Source organism: Chlamydotis macqueenii, chromosome 3 (genome assembly GCF_036417535.1).
Source record: "Chlamydotis macqueenii isolate bChlMac1 chromosome 3, bChlMac1.mat, whole genome shotgun sequence".
NCBI lineage: Eukaryota > Metazoa > Chordata > Aves > Otidiformes > Otididae > Chlamydotis > Chlamydotis macqueenii.
In genome coordinates, this window is record NC_141558.1 from 124,403,140 (window position 1) to 124,419,019 (window position 15,880).

The window sequence follows — 15,880 nt, forward strand, 5'->3', positions numbered from 1 at the left end:
AAAAGAGAGGACTGTCATATCCAAAATTTGTATAGAAAGAAGTTTCCTTTCATGATTACTTTGACTACAGGCTTCTGATTTCCCCCAACACCCACCTGCATTTGACCCTGATCCCTGAAGGCCTCCTGTAAGAGCCAGCAGAGAACCCTGGCATTAGGGGAAACCCTGCACCAACAGAAGGAAACTCTAATTGACAGACACGCAGATTTCCATCTTCACGGCACGGTTTCAGGCCTTCAAAGTGTGTTTCAGACTTATCAGTGTATTAGAGCATTTGTTTTGCAATGCAATTAATATTTATTGTATGATTACTTCTGCTTTCCAAAATAATAATATTTGTGTAACTATTTATAAATGAATGTAATGACATTTTTACTTCAAGCTAGAAAGCTTTCCATTCAGACAAAACACACACGTGTGAAGCTAGGGACAGTTGCAAACACAACCTAAGCCACAAATGGAATTTCTAACAGGAGGAAACAAGGGAGAAGAAAATTAAAATAACGAGTAGGACCACTAAAGAGCAGCTATGTTGATTTGGACGTGCCATGGAAACATCATTGCCCCAACCGCTCTAGGGCTCCTTCATCTAACTGGAATCAAGCGCGTTGTGATTTATGTTGTAAGCCTGGTGTTTCCATGTCATTTTAAAAGAACAGAATTTTCTGGATCTTCCCTCTCTTCGTTAATACACATGCACACACTCACACAAAACATATGTTAATAACTTCAGACCACAAATTTAATTTATCTCAGCTTTCCACCTGACATCATTTCTTGTCATGTGGCGCATACCCATCCGTAAACAAAATGGGGATTCATTTCCATAGCAACAGCCAGTGTGACTTTGATCAGCTTCAATGATTATTTGTAGGCACACATGTTTACAGATATCAAAATCCTAAGTGAAGGCTGATTACCTTTTTTAAAAAAAAAATGAAAGCAGTTAAGGTGGTTTATATGTATGAGAAAGAACGCACACTAAAGACACTAAAAAAATACCTCTGAGTGGAAAGCAAAGCTACTGGCCATTAGCCTGGTGTCACTTCCAGTTACGTGTGAACATATATATTCCTAATACGAAGAATTTGATGTATGCGTCCTGCAACCAATAAAGTATTTTCTTTTTGTTCCCTGGCAGATGTGATACTTAAGGCTGCGCATGCAGGTGTTTGGGGGCTGGCTCGTGTGGGATGAGAAGAGGTGGTAGCCTGTAGCTTGACAGAAAATGAGGAAAAAAAAAATCTGAACAATGTGTTGAAAAAGACTACAGTCAGAGCTGCTCAGGACCAGCTGTTTTTTTCTAATTAGAATAACAAAAATAGCACATGCTACAATGTTGGTTTTTTTTTCTCTCAAAAGCAATGAATGCTTCAGGAACTATAAGAAAAGAGCTCTAAAACCTATTTAAATAAAGGAATGTTTCAGGAGCCATATGGAGAAGAAAAAGAAAAGGCAAAAGTAGAGAAATGTTTTATTTCTAGCTAAATTCGAAGCATTTCAATTCTTCATCCAATGTTACACAGAAATTATCTTACTTTTAAACTCCCAAAAATGTCAGTGCTGATGCTGCCTATTGTATCATAGCTTAAACAAGATATTTTAAAATACTCAGTGCATTTCAGCGATGCGTTCTTCCAAGCACTGTAAATTCCATTCTGTGCCCTGAACGCGCACTGATATATATTACTTACGATATATCTGTGTTCCAGTAATGTATGATAGCTGCACATAATGAAGTATGTGACAAACACTCAAAACACACACCGTGTCATCAGTCTTTTTTCTTCTTCTCTTTTTTCTTTTTTTTTCTTTTTCCTGAAGCAGTGACGATTCAAAACTTGGGATACAGGAATAACATTTGTAACAGCAACGGCATTCTGGACATCTGCACTGTTAGAGTATTTTAGAATAAAGTCACATGGCCATAGGGAAATTTCACAGAATTAAAATCACACTGACTTGCCAAGGTGTATAACTAGTTTGTTTTCAGCTGTTCTTCTCATGAATAATTACCAAGCAGGCATATCCTAAAGCTAGCACAAGCTGTCATTTCACCAGAAATATTCAATATTTAAAACAGAATTTAGAATTTAGAATTTCATAAATGAAAATAATTACAGCACAGGCAAAACAGCACAGCTCAGATGCTGTCATGTACTTCTTGCCTTTCTACGAGGCTTCCCAGAATCAACGTTAGAGTCACATTAAATTATTTTTACAACATAAAGAAAATGATGCAAATGCAAGGGGAATTGCAAGGTTGTTTTGTTTTGTTTTTTTCCCCCCAGAACTAATACTTTGCTAGCATTTTACTGACTATTCTGTTATCAAGCACAGAAAGAGAAAACACAGTACCATCCCAAGGCTTCCATCTGTTTCAGTCCGTTTCGATCAAACATGCTATGTGTATTTTTTTCCACCACCGTGTGCATGAGCGAGAGCCAACAGTAGTGCAAAGCTGGACAGGAAGGATGAGAGGCAGCAATAAGATGGAGGAGCAAGAGACGAGATGCACTTTACCTTGAAGCCTTCCTCAGACCCTGTACTACCCACGCAGGTCCCTCAGACAAAGCCCAGACCCGTGCTGTGCCTGTGGGAGAGCACAGAAGTCGTTGGGGAGGGACTACTCAGCCATCGGCATCCCAGCGCCCTTGCGCACCCACAGCACAGGCACAAGTGGCCATGGCCAACAAATAGCTGGCTACGAGGGACCGGAGCCTCGCTGCCCCGCCAACAACGGCATCTGCTTCAAGATCCATCGAGACTTTTCTGTTACGCCAGAAAGTGTAAGGTCATGTCCCTGGGTTTTCTAGTTCTGCATCCCGGAGGGGACAAAAAAAAAAAAAAAAAAAAAAAAAAAAAAAGAGGGAGATTGCGAGCCAAAAGAAAAGCGTGCTGTCCTTTCACACAAGGCTTAATATTGGCATATTATTATAATATTATGAAAATCTTTACTGGAGCTCGAATAATGCCCTGAAATAGATATTGTGCTGGTTAATAAATTACATTTTCAAATGAGAGAGATTTTATCACCAAAACATCTCATGATTAATTTCTAATGTGAAGCTTATGGCCTTAACTTAAAACATTTGATTTTGCATTTGTGTTCAAAGGTTGAGCACTTAGTAAAGTTTTTATAAGGAACTCACTGCATTTTTTTCCCCATATTGAAAAAAAAAAAAAAAGTCACTAACCTGTTAATCCACTATAACTTCATAACCTCAATTACAGCTCTTGAGATGAAGGTGATTAAAAATAAGTATTTTCCCCCACTTTCAAAGAGCAGGTCATACCTTCCAAAGAAATTCTGTTTAAAATTTTTCAATGATACATTAACGGCAATAATGAGAATTGGTCAGAAATGTTCCACAAGACATGTTTCCCATTTTCCAACCAGTTCCAGCTATAACTACTTGGACTTTTAACATCTCAGGTAGTATCACTGTCGTGAGCAGGGTTATTTCTACAGGATAAGAAGAGGGATAATAATATTAAAAATAGTAAGAGGAGATAATATAAAACTATATGTGCTATGAGAAAAAGCTAGTAAAAAAGCCAGAGTATTAAAATTAGGAACTTACAGCTCCCAAAACTAAGTATGGACTATGAGACCAAAACTTCTGCTCTCAAGATTTTTATTTTTAAATTAGTAATTTATAGCAATCGGCATTTTACTGAACTTGGCCCACTGCTAAGATCTGTGGCATACCATTTTCTAATATGTTTGATGAATTTACAGTTGTCGCTTGTGAGCAGCCCGTGATCCATCTAAAGCCCTTCTCAAATGACAAAATGAATCAATAAAGTCAGGGTGCCGGAGTGCAACAGGCAGAGCTGCAGCTCAGTTTCTCAATTTGCTGGACAGTTTCTGGTCTCAGACATCAGGATCTAAATCTTCAGCTGCTTATTGCTAAGATCAACGCAGCACTGCAAATATGCATGCTTATACAGTCAGCATTCATTTTGGTAATATTCTCAAGAAATGAATCAAAATTTTGCTTTTCTAACTAATAGCCAATGAATAATCAAATGCTACGCTATTCACAAAAAGTTTTTTTTTAATGAACAAAAAAGAAACAAAGGGAATTGAAACACAAACTACAATACGTACAATTTCGATTATTTAATCCCACCATTTACCGGAATGTGTGTTTAGTTCTAACCACAAAAATTATCCCAGACTTACGCTACAGTAACCCCTCTCAAGTGACAGCATAGCTCTCCTTGGATTATTTGTCAAGCACATTTTGGGTTATTCTAAAAAACACAGCAGCTGTAAACTGTTTGGGGTAGGCAAAATCCGCAGCAGCCACCCACCATCGGGGCTGTTCAGATTCTTAGGCCTGGTGGTGAGATAAAATTAAAAACAAAATTATTTGTGCATTCAGGAGCATTATGACTCCTGCACTGAAATAACTTTTTTTTAAAAAAAGAAGTTATTTTCTGGTAACTAAATAAATTCATTTTTGTTGTTAAAAACACTGTACCTTATTGTGATCCTAAAATCTGGAGAAAAATGAGAAACATTCTCCCAAATCCTCCCTTCTTGTCAATCCCAACTTTCTAATGATTCTCCTTTTTTCCTGCAACACTTCTCCAACTTGTGTTTGTGGCTGAGACATCCTCCCACGGGGAGCTGGAGCTCCACCTTCTACTCTTCCATTTGCAATCCATTTTAATGACTTTGTCTTCTCCAACAAATAAGAATTTTGCCATTGTCTTTAGGGGAACAAGAAGAGATTTTCAGTGAGCTAAGCCGCATAGGTTTTTGTCTCGTTTTAATCAGGATGCTGGTTGCACAATTCAATACTGATTGTGTAATCAGAAAGCAAGAAGAAACAGAACACAAATGAATTACTATGGAAAAATTGTCCTCATAATGGGGTCATGAAGCATAGAGATATACATTTATAATACTCTGTCAAATTACATTATGCAAGGAAATAAATTATGTTAAGAGAAAGTATGTTTTAATTACAAGCACAATACTTCTTCAAATTGGGGAAAATTACTAACCCCTTTTTTATTATTTTTATTATTATTGTATAAATTTAGCATCAATATGCACAGAAGTGCCTGCACAGGGCAGACATCCCTTGCTGCTAAGGAGGCTGCGTGTGTGTGCACGCAAAATTTAGGACTGTAAGATTTTCCAGTTTTGGGGGTTTTTTTTTTTTGTATTTTTTTCTTGACCATCAATGTGTAAAATACAGAAACCTAAAGAGTAAGACCATCACGGTTTAGTTACAAAACAGTAGTTTGTCGTCATGTACATGCCAGCACTTATACTGTGGATCTCACTGCGTGTGTTGCAGATACAGAAGATTATTTAAATCACAGAAAATAAAATACAGAAGAAAAAGAGAAAGTATAAGGTTTGGGGGGTTTTTTAAGTTTGGTATTTTTTTAATCTGAACAAACATTTAAAGAACAGCATCCTAGTGAGAAAGAGGGTGCTGTGAGGATACGCAGTTCACCTTATAATTGCAAATTAAGTTTGAATAGGTGCAAAGGCAAACAAACTTTTTATAATCATTTATAAAGAATGGCATATATAACAGGTATGAGACGTGCCTATGTCTAAAAACTTGATTTAAAAAAATTGAGATGTTATAAATCTTAAAATCTTTATTTTTCCATAAATCAGTTTGGGCTACCAATCCACTAATAGTGACTCCAAGTGCTGAGTATAAAACAGAGAAGAATTCACTCTGCTGTCTCAGCCCGTATGCGCAGTCACATCCCCAACGCGCTAACTACAGAAGGAAGTCTCAGCTATAAAGGTGTGGTCTTCCTTCCAGCCCCACTTTTCTGGGACAACGGCAAGTAGCTCTCAAAATACAGAGGAATAAGAAGCTTTGAAAATATTCAGCTTCGCTTCAGCAGTCCTGTAAATACCCTGAGTACATTCGTCTGGAGGAGGAAAACACATGGAAAATGAGAAGTTTGGTCATGTAAATTAAATTTTATTTATTAAACTCTTGCTTAAAAAAAAAAAAAAAATAAAAATTATTGCCAGCTTTCAGATGTGCACCCTATTCACCCAAAGGTTTTCCGGATACACTAAAACATCTTTGTAACCACAAGGTGGCATCTTCTTATTTTTATATAAAACATCTGAATATTTACATAATTTGAATAATTTTCTACACCTGAATGTTTCTAATTTTCTTTTTATGACAGCCATTTAACATCTGTGCAGATACCCAGCAATGATGTTTGACTTCACCTCACAAATGCTGCTTTTCCTCTACGTTTTTACAGATGCTACACACACCGACTCCCGTCACTGAACAGCACGCTGACCAGACTCACAGGAACACACAAATACTGCTTTCAAATTCCAGGGCAACTCAAATTAAGAGTTTACAACACACGTTAAAAATGCTGAGCTTTCTCCCAAAGCTCCTATTGAAAGAGTACATTACCAGAGTAATCTGACCAGTTTCTCAGCACGCATGAGATATAACGCAGAAATATAACACAGAAATCCACTAAAGCCAAGGAACTTTATGCTCTACACCTATAACTCAAACCAACTCTAGAAACACAGAAAAATCCACTAAAAGTATGAGCAGGTTTGGTTTTTTGGTGGTTTTTTTTTTTTTCAAATCTGCCCAGATCACTACCAGTGTAACCCATATGAGAATTAAAAAGGAAAAAGTTTAGACTATCTCTCTCTCTAGCAACTTTCATTTTGCACAGTTATTAGTCTCCTTCCAAAGGTGAAGATTTTCATCTAATCAGAAAAGCATAACATCTACCGACTATGTTCTACTTAACACAAGTGGAAATTACTACATAAGGGAGAAATCAGAGGACCGAGTTCCCATGGCAGAACTTCATCCCCCTGCTACGACGTTGCTTTAGAAGCAAAAAAAAAAAAAAAAAGGAGATTCTTTTTTTTTTTTTTTAATACTACAACTTCATTAGATATGATCCTAGGTCTACTGATTCAACTGCAAAGCTGCTCTTGACTTCAAAAGGCTACAGACTCAGGCTCCTGCCCCTTAATTAAGAGACGTTCAACTAGCATGGTACACCGCAAACTGAGAAATTTTGTACCAAAACTTTTTCAGGAAAAAAAAAAAAAAAAATCAAGTTTTATGCTTCTGAAATGTTTCAGAAATTCTTCTCTGCTTCCTCAAACTGGTCCTAACTAGGAAACTTTATCTCACATACTAATCTATGTTTAAGTTAAGGGGCTTTTCTTTATTTTTTAAAAGAGAATTGAGTTGGTTTCTTATTTTACAACAGTTTACTTCAGAATTTACTTCAAGTAAATTTTGATTTTAAATGCTTTACTGTGAAATTAAGGGGTTTGAGTCAAATGGAAGGGGATCTTCTCCTTTCCAGTCAATGGTTTCAGATCTAGGTGCAGTAATTCCGAACAGTAGATGAGCGCCGAACTGCGAATCAGTTTAAAAGCAGAGAGACAAGAATGTAATTGTCTGCAAATACAACTGAAGCAATAAGTCTAGCCATTACGTTTAATCCCAATTATTTGCAGCTGCAAAAACATACAGACAATATTTTTCAGATAGAAAATTCCATTTTTGCCCCAGACAGAGATCAGTTCCTATCTCTTATCTACTGTTCTGGTAGAGCTTTCAGAAACCATGAATTACAGCAGAAATCTTCCAACTGAACTAATGTCTAGCAGACCATCTGCAAATAAAATCATTTCAAAAATTGAAGTGATGTGGCTTCACTGAATAAAGAGACAGGTATGATTACTGCTTCTAGTGTTACCTGAGAACTCAAAATAAATTAAAAACCCACCCTTGCATACATAACTAACGGGATGCTAACACTAATACACTCCAAACAATGCAGTCCTACCACAAGTACAAACCATGTCAAACTGATAGAAAACTTCACTGAATTTTAAAGGGTATTCCTTCAGTGAACTATCCTGTAAAAATTACTTTGATTTAATAGGAAGTCGTTACAGAGCAAAACGATGGCCCCAAAATAATCTTCTGTCAGCGTTCAAAGCATCCAGTCCAAATACACAACAGCTCCAACAAAATATAGCCACGCGCACTGTGCGGACTGTATGTATCTTGCTGCATATCCATATCTACGTGTACGAAATAGAATATTTAATCTTCAAGTGAATTGCTAAATGTAGACTCACATTCTGTACAATATCACCAAGCAATTCTCTAGACGTTTAGAGCCAAAACAACCAAGGAGATTGGAGCGGTTTAACTTGCACAGAAAAAGGCATGAACAAGCCCACTTTTGCTAGGTCCAGTGGAGATGCTCAAACTCAGTAGCTGAAGCTCAGGCCTAATGCACAAAACATCAGCACAAAGTCCAATTTGATCTTACCTGTAACTTCCTTCATCACGAAATGTTTTGATTTGTGTGCAGCTTATATAAACTAAACACACTGCCAAGGGACTTGAAGCACGGGATGCCACATCCTCGAGGACAGCACCTAGGGCATGGTACATTGCAGTAACAGTGCTAACAACAGAACAACTTAAGGGCAAAATCATCTGCGCTGACGTGAAAAGGAGGATTACTGCTGGCTTTATTGCAGGGGGGAAATCCCGGCCTCCGTCAGACCCGCAGGATTATACCAGCCGGCCTACTGGAGAAACTATGTGATGATTCTAATAAGTATCAAACTCTCCTTCTGTATTTTACTCTTCACTCTTGACAAATTAACGTGGTTTAATAAATTCCGCTTAGGAACTGGTGAACACACCAGAACACGCATACACTGTAAACACAACAGCAAATATTTTCTGGTCCTGACGTATAAGTTCCCTTCCCTCTCTGCACCTGAGGATCCTCTCTAAGCAGCACAATCACCACTTCAACGACACCTGGTCCAGCAGCATCTCTGCTAGAGCTGTTACCATTTTAAGCTCTCTCTCTTTATATTAGAATGTATCCATCCCGATTAAAAGCCCCAATGCTATTAACAGTTACCACGGCTCATACGCAACATTCTGCTACTCTTCCACGTTACAAAGCAGTACTGAAGGAATTCAGAATCCCAGTGTGGTTAGTGATAGTAGATTATTTTTCTGTGGCAGCTATTTCAAGTTACTTCTCCATGAATTGCAAGAGAGGTATCGATAATTTCCAGCTAAATCAATACATCTTGCCTAGGAACCAGAGTTCTTCCACATCTTAGTATAAGAAAAAGAAAAGCAGATCCTCTGTTTTGTATCTTACAGGCTACTCTGTTATTCCAATTAATAAATGGAGCAGACAGCCTAGATCTCCTTATAGTTTACTTCACATTTCCTTTAATTTATCAATGTAAAGTTATTTAGCAGAGAGATATTAATCATTTTTTTTTTCTGAGAGAGAAGCATTATTAGATATTTTAAATCTCAACAATGGTGCTGCAAACCAGCTGTAGCCTTGGATTTTTAAAGCTTTAATTGAACATCTGTGCACTTTAATTAATTTGAACAAAACGGAAAAAAAAAATAGAAGCAACAGTAGGTACTAGGAATTTAACAAACTAATTTTAGTTTTCCAAACTCCCTCAAATAATGACTCTTCTATGCATCCATTAGATTGCCAACAGCAGCATTAAGTAGCACAAAGTTCACTATACACTTCCAAACATGACGCAATTTGATATCATAAGATAGAAACGATGTATAAAAACCAGTATTTGCAGATATAGTCTGTAGTGTTCTGTTTCCTCTCCTGCACCAAGGCCAGCTTTACCAGAGGTTACTTATCGTACGGCACACTGCACAGGGGAGGCTGATGTACCTAGGTACCACTTGCAGCAGCCAAATTGATAATCCCCTGTACCAGAATAAGCTGCCTAAAGTATCCAAAAGTATCCACCAAAATACAGACAGACAACTACCACTACAGAGTTCATATGCTGCACAACACAAAGTAGATTCTGAGCCTTTTTAGATCTCCTTTAACAGCTACTTCTCCAAGGCATGCCGCTCACTAAACAGCTTAAAAAATGAACCAAAATTAACCTGTGAAGAACCCCAGATATGGGACAGCCAATAAAGGCACAAGTGACATGCAGAAAGGAAATAGCTTATTCCACAGTCCCTTTCTTTACTCCCCCCCGCCCCAGAGGTAACCGCTGTTCATACTTCACTAAAGCGTTATGGTTTGTTTCTCTGTGAAACATTTCTAGCTGCTACTTCAAATTAAAGAAAAATAGCTGCGAAGAAAAAACAACTTTTAAGATGGATTCAAGGATGCAATAGCATAATTCAAAAGCTCTCCTGTTGAATCAGATAATCATAACTATTAGAGATCATTTTGAAATACTTTTTCCAGCCTTAGGACTACTAATGTCATGTTCAAATCACTCCGAGGTTGTTTTGGCTTTGTTGTTGTTGTCGTTGCGCTGTTCGAGGGGATGCAATGACTCACTGGCGCATTTCCAGCGCAAGATGCGTTTGAATAATACATGGCGTGCCCTTTAGCTAGCATCATCATGCCAGATTTCAAACAAGGTAAGAAGTTTCTCCATACAGACTCCTGGTGTTCAGCTGCTCATAATCTATAGCGTTAACAATTTATCATCGAACCCCGAGACTCGCTGCCAACTTCTCCAAGTGGCCACTGGAAGCGTAGGATCTAGTCTGAGCATCTGGCTCGTCACTGCTCCTGACATTAGCACAGACAACAGAATCAGTGGACTATTGAATGCAATTACAGTAAGCGAGACAGACAATAAAGATTGATAGCGCCTTCTCTTTTTATCACACACAAAACTAGCGGGGGTTAAAGCTTTGCCTTGAGCTGCCTTCGTTTAACAATGATTGAAAATACGCAATTGTGATGGTAAAACACTGCAGCCTGTACCACTTCATTTACTGGACACATTATCAAATTAAATGAAAAGTGAACTGCCAAAAGCAACAGTTATTATATATTAATGATGAATATTTACTTAGCATTGTTCACAAATCATCCAGAGAACAGAATCCTCCTTGTTATCTTCTTTGCGGGCTCCAGATGAGTAGTTTAACATTTCTATGTTTACGTTAAATCTTCTGTCTACAAATCTCTAACTACAGACATGTGCGATTGGTTTTGTGACTATCCATGTGGTTACAAATGTGTAATTAATAAAATGCTCCAGCAGTAAATGAATCCTAATTGCTGCAGAGATTCTTTACCTCAAATCACAGTTGGTATTCTTGAAAGTACTTAACTAACCAAAGAAAGTAAAGAAAATTAGTATTTTGTTTCCAGCAGGCTTTACATCGTGGTGTGCAACAACTTTGAACAAATGGAGAACGCAGCAGCAGCCAAGACAGTGGATTTACAGCCATACAGCTATTGTACAGGATTTCCAACTGTTTACTGGTCTTCGCTTACTGCATACTGGGTGAGCTAAAAATATGTGGTACATTGGAGCTACACAGGTAAGAAAGCAGGGTTATGCCAATAACAATTATGCAATTAATTGATTGTTTTGCTTAAAACTTTAACTCCTTGTTTTACAGGAGCCATGCTAATAACATTTTTTCATCCAGTGACAGCCAAATCATCCTCCAATGTCTGTCAATAAGCTGATAACTTTTTGGTGGTCGTGGCCCACTTTGTATTGATTATTTTAGTAGACAAAACAAGGAATTTCTTTATCTCGTGTCACATATGAATTGATACCATAGAAAAATTACATTAAGAAAAAACTGTCTTTTCTACAAGCTCAATATTAAACAAAACAATAACAAAATCTCCTGTCAATTTTAGATCAACTGCAATAACGTAGTAGTCAGCCGCCATGTGGTCCTGGTTCTGCCTGGTTTGGGGTTACACACACAACTGCAAACATATGCTCCTTGTCATGCACTCACATCCATCCAGGCGTATTTTGCCTATGCGAAGAGCTCTGCTTGCTTCAGAAAAGCTCTGGGTGCAGGCACTGGTCTGTGTAAGAGTTTAAACAAAAATAGGCATTTGCTTTTTTTCCCCCCCTATACATCCTTGGGTAGTAGAATAAAGCCATCCACAGAACCCTTACTAATCCACTTTAACTGTATCCTCCAAACTTCTCTTTTTTTTAAGCAAACTGATTATATTCCAGGAATTTGGTTTCTACAACTTGTTGATGTCAAGGCACTGCGGACTAAACAATACAAAAGAAGAAAATTGAGGAAAAACAGTCTGGCTTTCTGGCCCTACGCTAGCATATAAACCATAAAAGTGACAAACACACAAATATGCCACAATGGAAAACTATGTGCTGATCCCACGCAAGAAATTGAAAAAGCAACAAGCTGCATGGTACTGTTTAACAATAGTGCAAAAATAAAATAATGTAGGAAACTCTGGCTAAGATGGCACACAGACAGCTTTGGAAGGGATGATGCATCAATAGACAAACTACAAGTGGGACAAATGAATTATCTTAAGCCTACTGAAAACAGGAAACCAAGGACACTTCTATTTTAAAGTGACATTTATTATCACTCTCCCCCCTACTTAAGCTTAAAACATAGCTAAATGTAACCAAATATTTTTCAAGAAACACATCCATTTTATTATGTTCACATTTGCTTGCTGGAAATATCACGAGAAACACTAAGTAATTTTTTGTTTTTCCCCATCTAAGCCACTTTTTCCGCTTGAATTTCCATAAAAAGAAACAATAATCCATTCCACAAAGCAAAAGAACTCTTGAAGCCTGGTTTTCTATGACCACTTTTTGTCCTCCCACGACACCTCACAACCTTCATCACGTAAAGGACAGCAACGAAGGCTGTGGTTTGTCCCGAGCTACGCATAGGCTGACCAGAGAGAAGGTACCAAATGGGTCCTGTGCACCCATTCTTCAGTGAGGCACTTCGGAGATATCCATCCCGTATCCAGCCACCAGTAATTACGCAACTAATAAAACATAATTACTTTGCAACTTCGATCTCCTTTGCAGACAGGCTTACAAACACTAAAGTCACCGCAAGGAGAAGACGTATGGAGCTACAGGGTGAACCTCACGTCCTTAGAAAACCAGACTAGATGTGAAGTGCAGTTAGAAAAGGAGTAAAGTGAATGTTTTCAGAGGAGGCTAGAACATTTTCCTTGAATTTTATTTCAGAAATGAGGGAGAAATTACAGACACAAAAAAAAAAAAAACAAACCACCAAATAAAACAAAATAAAAAGTTAAAAATCCGGTCCTTGATACAGCGCAAGTCTGAGATGGATCAACAGCTCTGCTCATTGGTTAGACAAAGGAACGGTACCAACCCTGCACCAGGGATGCGTAGAATCATTTTTAGAGATAAGCAATTGTATCACAGTTACAGGAATCAACAGATGTAGATACAGATGAAGTGAATATAGATTCCGAGTGGAGAGATTCTCTTGTTTAAGATCTTCTCTGAAGAGCAGAGGAATCCAGCTTATTTTTTTTCTCTCTCATTTTGCCATTCCTATTGTGTCAAGCAAAACCAAAAAACTAACCACCAAACCCAAGAATGAAGTCTCAGTCTGTTTCCTCAAATACTGCCAAGAGAAGCACCAATTCCCAAACCTCTCAAGTGTTCCCATGAACTTAGCGTCCGCTCTTTTCTCCAGAAAAGGGAGATACGTTATAACAAAAAAATCTAAGTGTGGAATGACACACTGCCGCCAGACGCTTCCCCACATCAGAGCTTACCAACATCAGCAAGATATGTGAATTTTAATGCCTCCATCAATAAGCAAATTTGCTCTCTGATTTTAAAAAATCGCCATATGACAGATAGAATAGGTCACAGAGCCAAAATACTAACTGAAAAATGGAAAAACAAAATATTCCGGTATGTATTCCAGACCACTCTAGATCCTAAACCTACTGATCAAAGCACAAAACCAGGGAACTCGATGTTTTTGAATCCCCTTCTGAACTCTGACACAGACCTTCGCTGTGGCATGGGACAAGGAACCAAACACCTTGTCTGCAGCTGCAAGCCTGCCTAAACCATGCTGTAATTTATTCATCCTTTAAAATACATCACAGGTAATAATCCTTTATCCACAAATATCTCCCGTTTGGGCAAAAGAGCTTGTTTCAGCCAGTTTGTCAGCGGCATGAAATAGGCAATATCATGCAAGATGAGAAATCTGAAAAGAATATTTAGTGCGGAATGGAAAAACTGCTGTTATAACACATAGAAAGCCCAATGTAGTCATGCTTTAATATTTTCCAAAAGCTAAATCATGTTATTCCAAGAATACCTTTGGCATCATACCCTCTTGGTCAAAGACTGATTTAGTTTCTTGCGATACCACAAGAAGAAAAATGGCCTCGGAATGGAATATGCAAAACAGAAACCTGTTAAATTCTGAATCAGATTTTTCTCATCACCTACTTATTTTAAAACAGTTTCTTTAAAAACAGTTCACTAAGCCTTTTACACACACTTTTACAAGCTGAAGTCTCAAACCTGCTATGGCTTTTAGTGCCATTACATGTTATGTATTAGTTCTTTTGATTTCAGAGGGACAATCAGTATGCATAAAGCTAAACACGTGCCAAATTATTTCGCAGGGTTAGAGCCCATGTTAAACAAGTCCTAGAGAAAAGGACACAGATAAGGTTTGGGTTGTCCTGCCAGTACACCTCTGCGACCAAAAAGGACAATTGTTCATAGTGATAAGAACTTCATGGCTATGTAGTGGGTGACTGGGTCACAACAAAATCCAGTGGAGGACATCTGTTCACTCAACTGCACACCTCATCGAGGGACTTTTTTATTTGCCTGTTTCTGCTAGGACTCCCAGGTGCCCGTTGATCTGAGTTATGGTCACACGCGTCATTTTGCAAGTGTGATGAACCATCTTCAAAAGCTAGTTACAGCTGCACTGGGTTTCTTCATCAGAGGTAAAACCGTAAATGTTCTATCTCATGGTGGTACTGAATCACATCACTTCCTTAGTGAGGGAGGGTCCAGAGTGGAGAAATGCAAAAATCTCTCTTAAGGTATTTTAGTGAGAGGAGCATGGTTTTGTAGACACCCTCCAAAACCCATTGGAAAAGACTGAAAATCCCAAGAGATCACAATTTTCCTCTGGAAATCCCACTCTCTCTTGACTGACTGCAGAGGAAGCCCAGCACAACTCATCTCCTACATCAGGCACCTTGAATAAGGACCTAAAGCCAAGAAAATGGGTCAAGATCCTGCAAGAGAACCTAGCAAACAGGAGCAGGTCTTTGGCAGCCTTCCACATGAGCTGGAATAAAATACTTGGGCTGCCTATGTTTCAATTCCATGTATGTGAAAAAAAGGATAACGTTACTGCCCCAACTCACAAGGGCACAATAAACACATTAATGATTATTATGCCCTCTGAAAATATGGTAATGAAGGTTTTAAGTAGAACCACCATCATTAGAAATGTTTCTATGCTTTTTTTTCACTTACCAGCTCTCTGTTTTGCAGAGCTTCCTTACACAGTGATCTCATGGCAGAACTTGGACTGACCCTCAACTCATGGCCACCAGAAGCTTGAGAGCATTTGTGAGAAAGGGTTGAGCTGATGCACCCTCAGAGTAACAGAGATATGATTCCGCTCAGTGGGAGCAATCCCCACTTGGTTGACATCCGCAGAGGATGATGACAGATGCTCCTGGTTTTATTTCTTTAATTATGTTTCACATGCACTGTAATTTCTTAGAGTTTCCTCAACTGCTAAATTCCATTACCACCTCCGTTCCCTGACAGCTCCCCTTGGCACAACAAATAGAACTTCAAAAGAGGGCACGAGGGACACCAACCTCGGCGTGCAAAAGCCTTCTGTAACGACCCTGTAGCGTACCCCGCTCAGCTTCAGCAGATGAGTGCACCAAGCAGGAAGGCAGCTTCTGCTCTCCAGCTCCAGAAAACAATTCCATAAAAGGCTTACAACCGTGCCATTTCCCACCTCACTTC

General features: G+C 38.5%; 1 long non-coding RNA gene across 1 annotated transcript in view; it reads right to left on the bottom strand.

Moving 5' to 3' along the window:
• The window catches only part of LOC147601477 (uncharacterized), a 374,683-nt gene that overhangs the window by 333,234 nt on the left and 25,569 nt on the right, over positions 1 to 15,880 (bottom strand). The window lies entirely within an intron of this gene.